Genomic DNA, 8339 nt, shown 5'->3' with positions numbered 1-8339 from the left:
GGGGGGTGAATAGGCGATTTTTATGAATATCTTCAAAACATGATAGTTTCAAAGACAAACAATAGAAATGAACCTATTGATATGCAGCGGAAGGTAGACTACACTAAGCAAGCCATAGTCAAGTATGCAATGAAGTGAAAGCACGAAGACTAATAGCAGCTCGGCAGTAAAGATCAGGATGGAAGATAGTATGAAGCCAAAACAATGATAGTAGTCACACAGTGAAGTCAAACAGGTAGTGTAAGCAGGCAATGACTTCACGAAGACAAACTGTAAGTAAAGAGAGGGAGAGGATAGAACCAGTCACTTGTTGAGGACACATGATTTGTTGGACCAGTTCCAGTTGTTGTGACAACTGTACGTCTGGTTAGGGAGGCTGAGATTCAACTCAGAAGACCACGTCTTCACCTTATTCCCCTTGAGCTAAGGACACCCAGTCCTCGCCCAATCACTCTGGTAAGTCTTCAAGGTAGACTTCCAAACCTTCACAGACTTCGTTCACCGGCGATCCACAATGACTCTTGGATGCTCAGAACACGACGCCTAACCGGCTGGAGGATTCACAGTCCTCAAGTGTAACAAGTCTTCAGGTCACGCGGACAGAAAGACTTCAGTGATGCCAAACACTCTTTGGCTCTGGGTGTTTGGGCTTTGTCCTCGCAAGGATTTCTCTCTCTCAAAAGCTTCGGAGGTGGGTTGCTCTCAAACGACAAAAGCCGTGCACTAACTCTGAGCAGCCACCAATTTATGGTGTAGGGGGTGGGCTATTTATAGCCACTAGGCAACCCGACCTGATTTGTCCGAAATGACCCTGGATCACTAAGGAACTAACACGTGTTCCAACGGTCAGATTTCAAACACATGCGGCAGCTTGACTTGGGCTACAAGTAAAGCTGACTCATCCAGCTCTGGATAAGATTTGCTCTCATTGTCTTCGCTCGAAGACATATGATTTTGGTTGAGCATCACTTCAGTCACTCTGACTTTGTTCACTGGGACCCCACTTAACAGTACGGTGGTTCCTACGACTCAACAAAGAAGAAAAGGAAACAACGAAACAATTAAGTCTTCGCGCTCCATAGTCTTCACGTAATGCCTTCTCTTGTCACAGTCTTCAATGTGAATATCTTCACATACCACCTTTGTCTTCAATGTCTTCATACATTTTTAGGGGTCATCTCCGGTAGGTAAACCGAATCAATGAGGGACTACTACCTGTGTTATTCTGCAATTCTCACAAACACATTAGTCCCTCAACCAGGTATGTCGTCAATACTCCAAAACCAACTAGGGGTGGCACTAGATGCACTTACAGCCTCGGTCGAGTTCTTGGATAGCTACTACAAGTCTATCAACCTGGCGGGCAAGTTTACAGTGGAGGAGATCGTCAAAGGCAAGATGCCCTCGGCAGCCCCTGTGGTGCCGCGCCAAAAACCTGGTGTGACTGTCATGCCATGGCCGGGTCCACCGCTGGGGTCCGTGGCCCTGTCCATTGATGGCTCCTTCCACCCCGAGGACGGCTCTGCGGCGGTTGGAATGGTCCTAAGAAACCATGAGGGGGCCATCCTCTTTGCAGCATACAGATATGTGTTTCACTGCAATGACTCTCTTGAGGCGGAATTACATGCGATGATGCAAGGTATGGCGCTGGCTATTGAGCATTCCAATGCTCCGGTGATTCTTCAATCGGACTCTTCTGAAGTGTTGTCTTGTCTGGCTACGGAGGCTCTCCAACGTTCAGCTTATGGCCAATTGGTGTTGGATATCAAGTACTTATCTGGTATTAGGGAGTTTATTCCTCAGAAACTTAGTCGTGTTCAAAATAGAGTGGCCGATTGTTTGGCAAACTATAGCCGTACGAAGCGAGCTACCGCTGTGTGGCTAGGCTCAATTCCTCCTTGTATTGAGGATGTATGGCCTCTCGACTGTAACTCTATGAATCTGCAATAAAACTCCCTTTACCCTCGCAAAAAAAGGACTAATACACTGTATCAAGAATTATGCATATTCACACTAATACACTGTATCAAGAACAGAGGACTAATACTCTATAACCCTCATCAGCTATATATAGCACAACATGGTACACAACTATTTTAGCTTCCAAGTGTGGGCATATTGTCATTATGTAGTTAACTGCGTTGTTGACCGTTTGAATTGATGATTCTTTTTTTGTGATTTTTGTGCAACATTTGTTTATTGCACACGGTGTGAAGCAAAGCTAAAATGACAGCACCACTCTTAGAAAGTTGTAAGGTGTTGTACTATTGTTTGCTGTAGGTGGTTGATACGTCTCCAACATATCTATAATTTATGAAGTATTCATGCTATTATATTATCCATCTTGGATGTTTTATGGGCTTTACTATGCACTTTTATATTATTTTTGGGACTAACCTATTGACCCAGAGCCCAGTGCCAGTTCCTGTTTTTTCCCTTGTTTCAGTGTTTCGAAGAAAAGGAATATCAAACGGAGTCGAAACGGAATGAAACCTTCTGGAGAAGTTATTTTTGGAAGGAAAGCTACCTGATAGACTTGGAGTGCACGTCAGGAAAGAAACGAGGGAGCCACGAGGTAGGGGGCGCCCCCACCCCCCTAGGGCGCGCCCTCCACCCTCGTGGGCCCCTCGTGGCTCCCCTGACGTATTTCTTCTGCCTATATATATCCATATACCCTAAAAACTTTGAGGAACAGAATAGATCTGGAGTTCCACCGCCGCAAGCCTCTATAGCCACCAAAACTCAATCGGGACCCTGTTCCGACACCCTGCCGGAGGGGGGAACCCTCACCGGTGGCCATCTTAATCATCCCGGCGCTCTCCATGATGAGGAGGGAGTAGTTCACCCTCAGGGCTAAGGGTATGTACCAATAGCTATGTGTTTGATCTCTCTCTCTCTCTCTCTCTCTCTCTCTCTCTCTCGTGTTCTTGATTTGGCACGATCTTGATGTATCGCGAGCTTTGCTATTATAGTTGGATCTTATGTTTCTTCTCCCCCTCTACTCTCTTGTAATGGATTGAGTTTTCCCTTTGAAGTTATCTTATCGGATTGAGTCTTTAAGGATTTGAGAACACTTGATGTATGTCTTGTCGTGCGTATCTGTGGTGACAATGGGATATCACGTGATTCACTTGATGTATGTTTTGGTGATCAACTTGCGGGTTCCGCCCATGAACCTTTGCATAGGGGTTGGCACACGTTTTCGTCGTGATTCTCCGGTAGATACTTTGGGGCTCTCTTTGAGATTCTATGTGTTGGTTGAATAGATGAATTTGAGATTGTGTGATGCATATCGTATAATCATACCCACAGATACTTGAGGTGACATTGGAGTATCTATGTGACATTAGGGTGTTGGTTGATTTGTGTCTTAAGGTGTTATTCTAGTACGAACTCTAGGGCTGTTTGTGACACTTATAGGAATAGCCCAACGGATTGATTGGAAAGAATAACTTTGAGGTGGTTTCGTACCCTACCATAATCTCTTTGTTTGTTCTCCGCTATTAGTGACTTTGGAGTGACTCTTTGTTGCATGTTGAGGGATAGTTATATGATCCAATTATGTTATTATTGTTGAGAGAACTTGCACTAGTGAAAGTATGAACCCTAGGCCTTGTTTCCTATCATTGCAATACCGTTTACGCTCACTTTTACCACTTGTTACCTTGCTGTTTTTATATTTCAGATTACAAAAACCTATATCTTCCATCCATATTGCACTTGTATCACCATCTCTTCGCCGAACTAGTGCACCTATACAATTTACCATTGTATTGGGTGTGTTGGGGACACAAGAGACTCTTTGTTATTTGGTTGCAGGGTTGTTTGAGAGAGACCATCTTCAACCTACGCCTCCCACGGATTGACAAACCTTAGGTCATCCACTTGAGGGAAATTTGCTACTGTCCTACAAACCTCTGCACTTGGAGGCCCAACAACGTCTACAAGAAGAAGGTTGCGTAGTAGACATCAGTGCTTAGCAACAGAGGAAAGTTTTCCAGGGGGTTTCATTTACACCCTTGAAGCTTACTAATGTTTCATTAGCAGGAGAGGAAGCTTAAGTATTTGTATTAAGAGCTGTAGATTCAAAAAAATTAGTGTAATATCTATGAGTTGTTGTGTTAGAAAGGTCGGTTCTGGACTAAGATTCAGATTTCACAACATACACACACATTGCCCAGTTGCTACTTTCTAGAAGTTTTACCAGGTACAGTTACATGTCAGCTTTATAAGTTTTACTAAGTACAGTTACATGTAAACTGTTAGAAGTTGTATTAGTAAGTACAGTTACATGTCAGCTGTTAGAAGTTGTACTAATTAAAGCTACATGTCAGTTGTTAGAATAAGCTGGGATAAAAAAATACTAGAAAGGCGTGATAATGCCATAGTCATTTTCCTCGTAAAATATAAAATAAAATGTTAGCCATTTTGGACTGAAAACATGTTGCACGATCAGGACTACATTGACGTTGTATGATTACTTCTTGCTACACAAACCTGAATCTTTCTTGTAGTTGGTAACATGTGCTTTTAATATCTTAACGTTTTGCTAGGCATAATTGGCTTGTCCTGAGGAGATAATCCTTGATTGCTTCCGACTTGTTTCACCTTGAAGAGGATGTTACAGGTCTGACAAGATCTGCGGTGCATCACATACTTCTATTGCTGCACCATCAAACTATTGAGAGTCTCATTACATACTTCTGTTGCTGCACCATCTGCAGTTCATGTTTGTTCTGTGCATACCAAATTTCTAGCTTCCAGGAGCATCGAAGAATCTTCTTAATTTTTGTCTGAGCAATGTGTTCGTTGAGTGTAAATGCCTCTATGTTCATGCCTATGGATCAGTCCCTGCAGAATCAGTAAATGTGTGATATTTTGTTATTCTGTCTGTTTCTCGTTGAGCATATAAATGAGCGTAATCATCATTTCTGTTGTCAGGAAGATGGCCCTAATGCAGTGGTAAGAGTTGAGGTTGCTGCTGACAACGTGTAGCGAATAAAGGGCACCAATATATGCATATTGCAAGCTTGCTGATAAATCGTCCTACTTGCTTAATCATCCATATCAACTAGTATTTTAAATGTTTATTTGATGTGGATGCACCATAGAGTAGTGTTCTTCTCTTGCTATTGCTTTTAAATTCAATGTTCATGTCACGATCAGGACTCACAAACATGAAGAACAGAGAGGAATTCACCAACGCTAGCCCCGCTTGAGGAGGAAAGCTAGCTAGGGTTCTATTTCAGGAAGGGGAAAGTAGCAGCAAGGCCAACTTGTGGCGGCTAGGGTTTAACCCGATTACAATCGATGCCCAGCTCACAGCGAGTCCAGGACTTTATATAGCTACCTCAGGGTAAAAGAGCAGCGACAAGTGCTGACTAGGAACAGTAAAAGGTCAATAAATTGAGGCCGTTCGATCAAGATCTTGCGTCGTCTTCTAGGCTTCTATCTTACTGGTTCAGAGGGATGTGTTGGAGCGTTGGATCTTGATCGGAGGGCGTAGGATGTGTGCTGGCTGATGAACAGTTAACTGAACTTGATCTTCAGAAGAACAGGGCGTGACAATACCCCCGGACGAAGACACGACTTGTCCTCAAGGGGTAAAGGCAGGAAAAACTTTTTGTATGAACGCAGCATCCTCCCAAGTTGCTTGTTCTTGGGGCAAGTTGATCCATTTGATCAGCCATTGCACAACTGGAATGCTGATGTCTCCTTGGGGCCGAGGAATAAGCTTTCTGTCAAGAACAGCTCCAGGTTCCAATCTGATTTGGCCGTGGTCATCCACTAATGGCAGGTAGGGGTGTGGTACCACTTTTGCCCCAATATGCTGCTTGAGTTGGCTGACATGGAAGGTGGGGTGCAATTTGCAATCATCTGGAAGCAGTAACCTGTAAGCACATTTGCCAATTTTCTCCAGAATTCTGAAAGGCCCATAGTACTTAGAATGAAGTTTGAAGTGTCTGTGAATGCTCAAGGAAGTGTGCCTGTAAGGTTGTATCTTGAGATAGACCATGGTGCCCACTTGAAATTCTCTTGGAGTTCTTTTTCTGTCAGCAAACTGTTTCATTCTGTTTTGAGCTTTCTGCAAGTTCTCCTTGAGCAGTTGAGTCACTAGCTCTCTGTTTTGTGCTAACTCAACATTATCCATGGAAATAAATTCAGGCAGACTTGTTTCAGCAATAAGTGGTGGGGGAAATCCATACAGTGCTTGGAATGGGGTCATTTTCAGAGAGGTATGGAAAGAAGTATTATACCACCATTCAGCTAGGGCTAACCAAGAGTGCCATTTCTTAGGATGCTTGAAAGCCATGCACCTTAAGTATGATTCCAAGCACTGGTTGACCCGCTCGGTTTGACCATCAGACTGTGGATGGTAAGAGGTGCTCATGTGTAACTTCACTCCCAAGTTTTTGAACAAGGATTGCCACAGGTGACTAGTAAAATCTATCTCTGTCAGTTACTATTACTGCTGGTAATCCATGCAACTTAAAGACATTGTCAGAGAATGATCTAGCAACAGATTGTACTGAGATTGGGTGCTTCATGGATATAAAGTGAGCATACTTGGTGAATCTGTCAACAACAACCAGAATCAGATCTTTGTTTTCAGAGGGAGGTAGTCCTTCAGCAAAGTCCATGCTAATGTGATACCAAGCAAAATTAGGGATATGCAGTGGTTGTAGTAATCCAGGGTAGGGGGTGTGATCTGCTTTGTTGATTTGACAGACAGGGCAAGCTTTGACAAAGTCAACTACTTCCTGCTTGAGGTCTGGCCAATGAAACAATTGGTGCACTCTTTGATAGGTTGCGAATTCTCCAGAATGACCTCCTAGTTCAGACTTGTGGAAGGCCTGAATGATGTCTTGTTTGATATTAGTGTTGCTACCCACAACAATTCTGCTCTTGTATCTCAAAACACCATTCATAAATGTGAAGTGTTGTTTGCTCTTAGCGTTAATGGCTATTTCAGCAATGATGTCAGAACATTTCTTGTCATTCTTGTAGGACTTGACCACATCAGATATCCATGCAGGCTGTACAGTTGAGGCTATCAGGCTGTGTACAACATGTTTAATTTTGGACAGTGCATCAGCTGCTCTGTTCTCTCTTCCTTTCTTATACTCTATAGAGTAGTTATATCCCAGGAGCTTAACCAACAACTTGTGTTGTATTCCATCGGTGAGTTTTTGCTCTTGGATGTATTTCAGACTTTGTTGATCTATCCTGATTATGAGAGAAGAAGCAGCAAAATAGTGTTTCCATTTCTTGAGTGCTTCTATTATTGCCATGGCCTCCTTGTCGTAGGTGCTCATGCCTTGTGCCTTGGGCCCAATGCTTTTGCTCATATAAGCAAGAGGCTTTCCTTCTTGCATTAATACTGCTCCCAGTCCATATCCACTTGCATCTGCTTCCAGAATGAAAGGTTTCAGGAAATTGGGAAGAGCAAGTACAGGTGCGGTGGTGATCTTGTTCCTTAGTGTCTGGAATGCTTCCTGTTGAGCTGTAGCCCAGACAAACGAGTCCTTCAGAGAATCAAAGAGGGGTCTGCAGATTATCCCATAATTTTGTACGAATCTTCTGTATACCCTGTCTGTGACGCCCGGATAGTTAAGCTACAGTAATTCCCTGCTAATGATGGCACGTCACCACAATTACTGTTGGTAAACTCGCGATAATTCAAATCCTGTTTGAATTCAAATTTGAAGTGAAGTCAGACAACAAAAGTCTTCAAATATTAAAACCAAAATGTTCTGGATGTGACAAATGATCCCTTGGTAATATTGGTGGAGAATCCACATTTTTATAAAATATTTTAATGCTCAAAAATAAATAAATAGTAGCATAAGCGATTAAGTAAATGCCTTTTATTAACTATAAATACTAAACTATTTTATTCGGGTTTAAACTTTTTGTGGCAGTGAAGGATATTGCTTACTGATTTTGGACCAGCCACACATTTCTCAAAAAAATGGTTTAGTGCTAAAAGTAAATATAAAACACAAAAGAAAGAAAACAAAAGAGAAAAGAATAGAAAAGGATTTCAAAGTAAAGAAAAAGGCCCCCCCAGCTTTCTCCCTGGGCCTTATCCACAAGACCGGCCCTCTTACTGCCGTCCCCCTCCTCTGTTCATGAGGGGGGATCGTGGCAACGCATCCACGGCGCCATGGCCGGCCGTGGACACGCGCCGGGCATCCATGCCCCCCGCCTACTAGTTCCCCCGGACGCCCCTCTCTCCCTCCCCGAAACCCTAGCACCCAGATCCCCTTCCCCCTCTCGCTTTGCTCTCTCTCGCGCAAGGCCGAGCGCTTCCAGCGTCGTCACCCCATCGATCCCGT

The sequence above is a fragment of the Triticum aestivum genome, chromosome 6D, assembly GCF_018294505.1.
Source record: "Triticum aestivum cultivar Chinese Spring chromosome 6D, IWGSC CS RefSeq v2.1, whole genome shotgun sequence".
Classification (NCBI taxonomy): Eukaryota; Viridiplantae; Streptophyta; class Magnoliopsida; order Poales; family Poaceae; genus Triticum; species Triticum aestivum.
Note: the sequence above shows the minus strand (reverse complement) of the source record.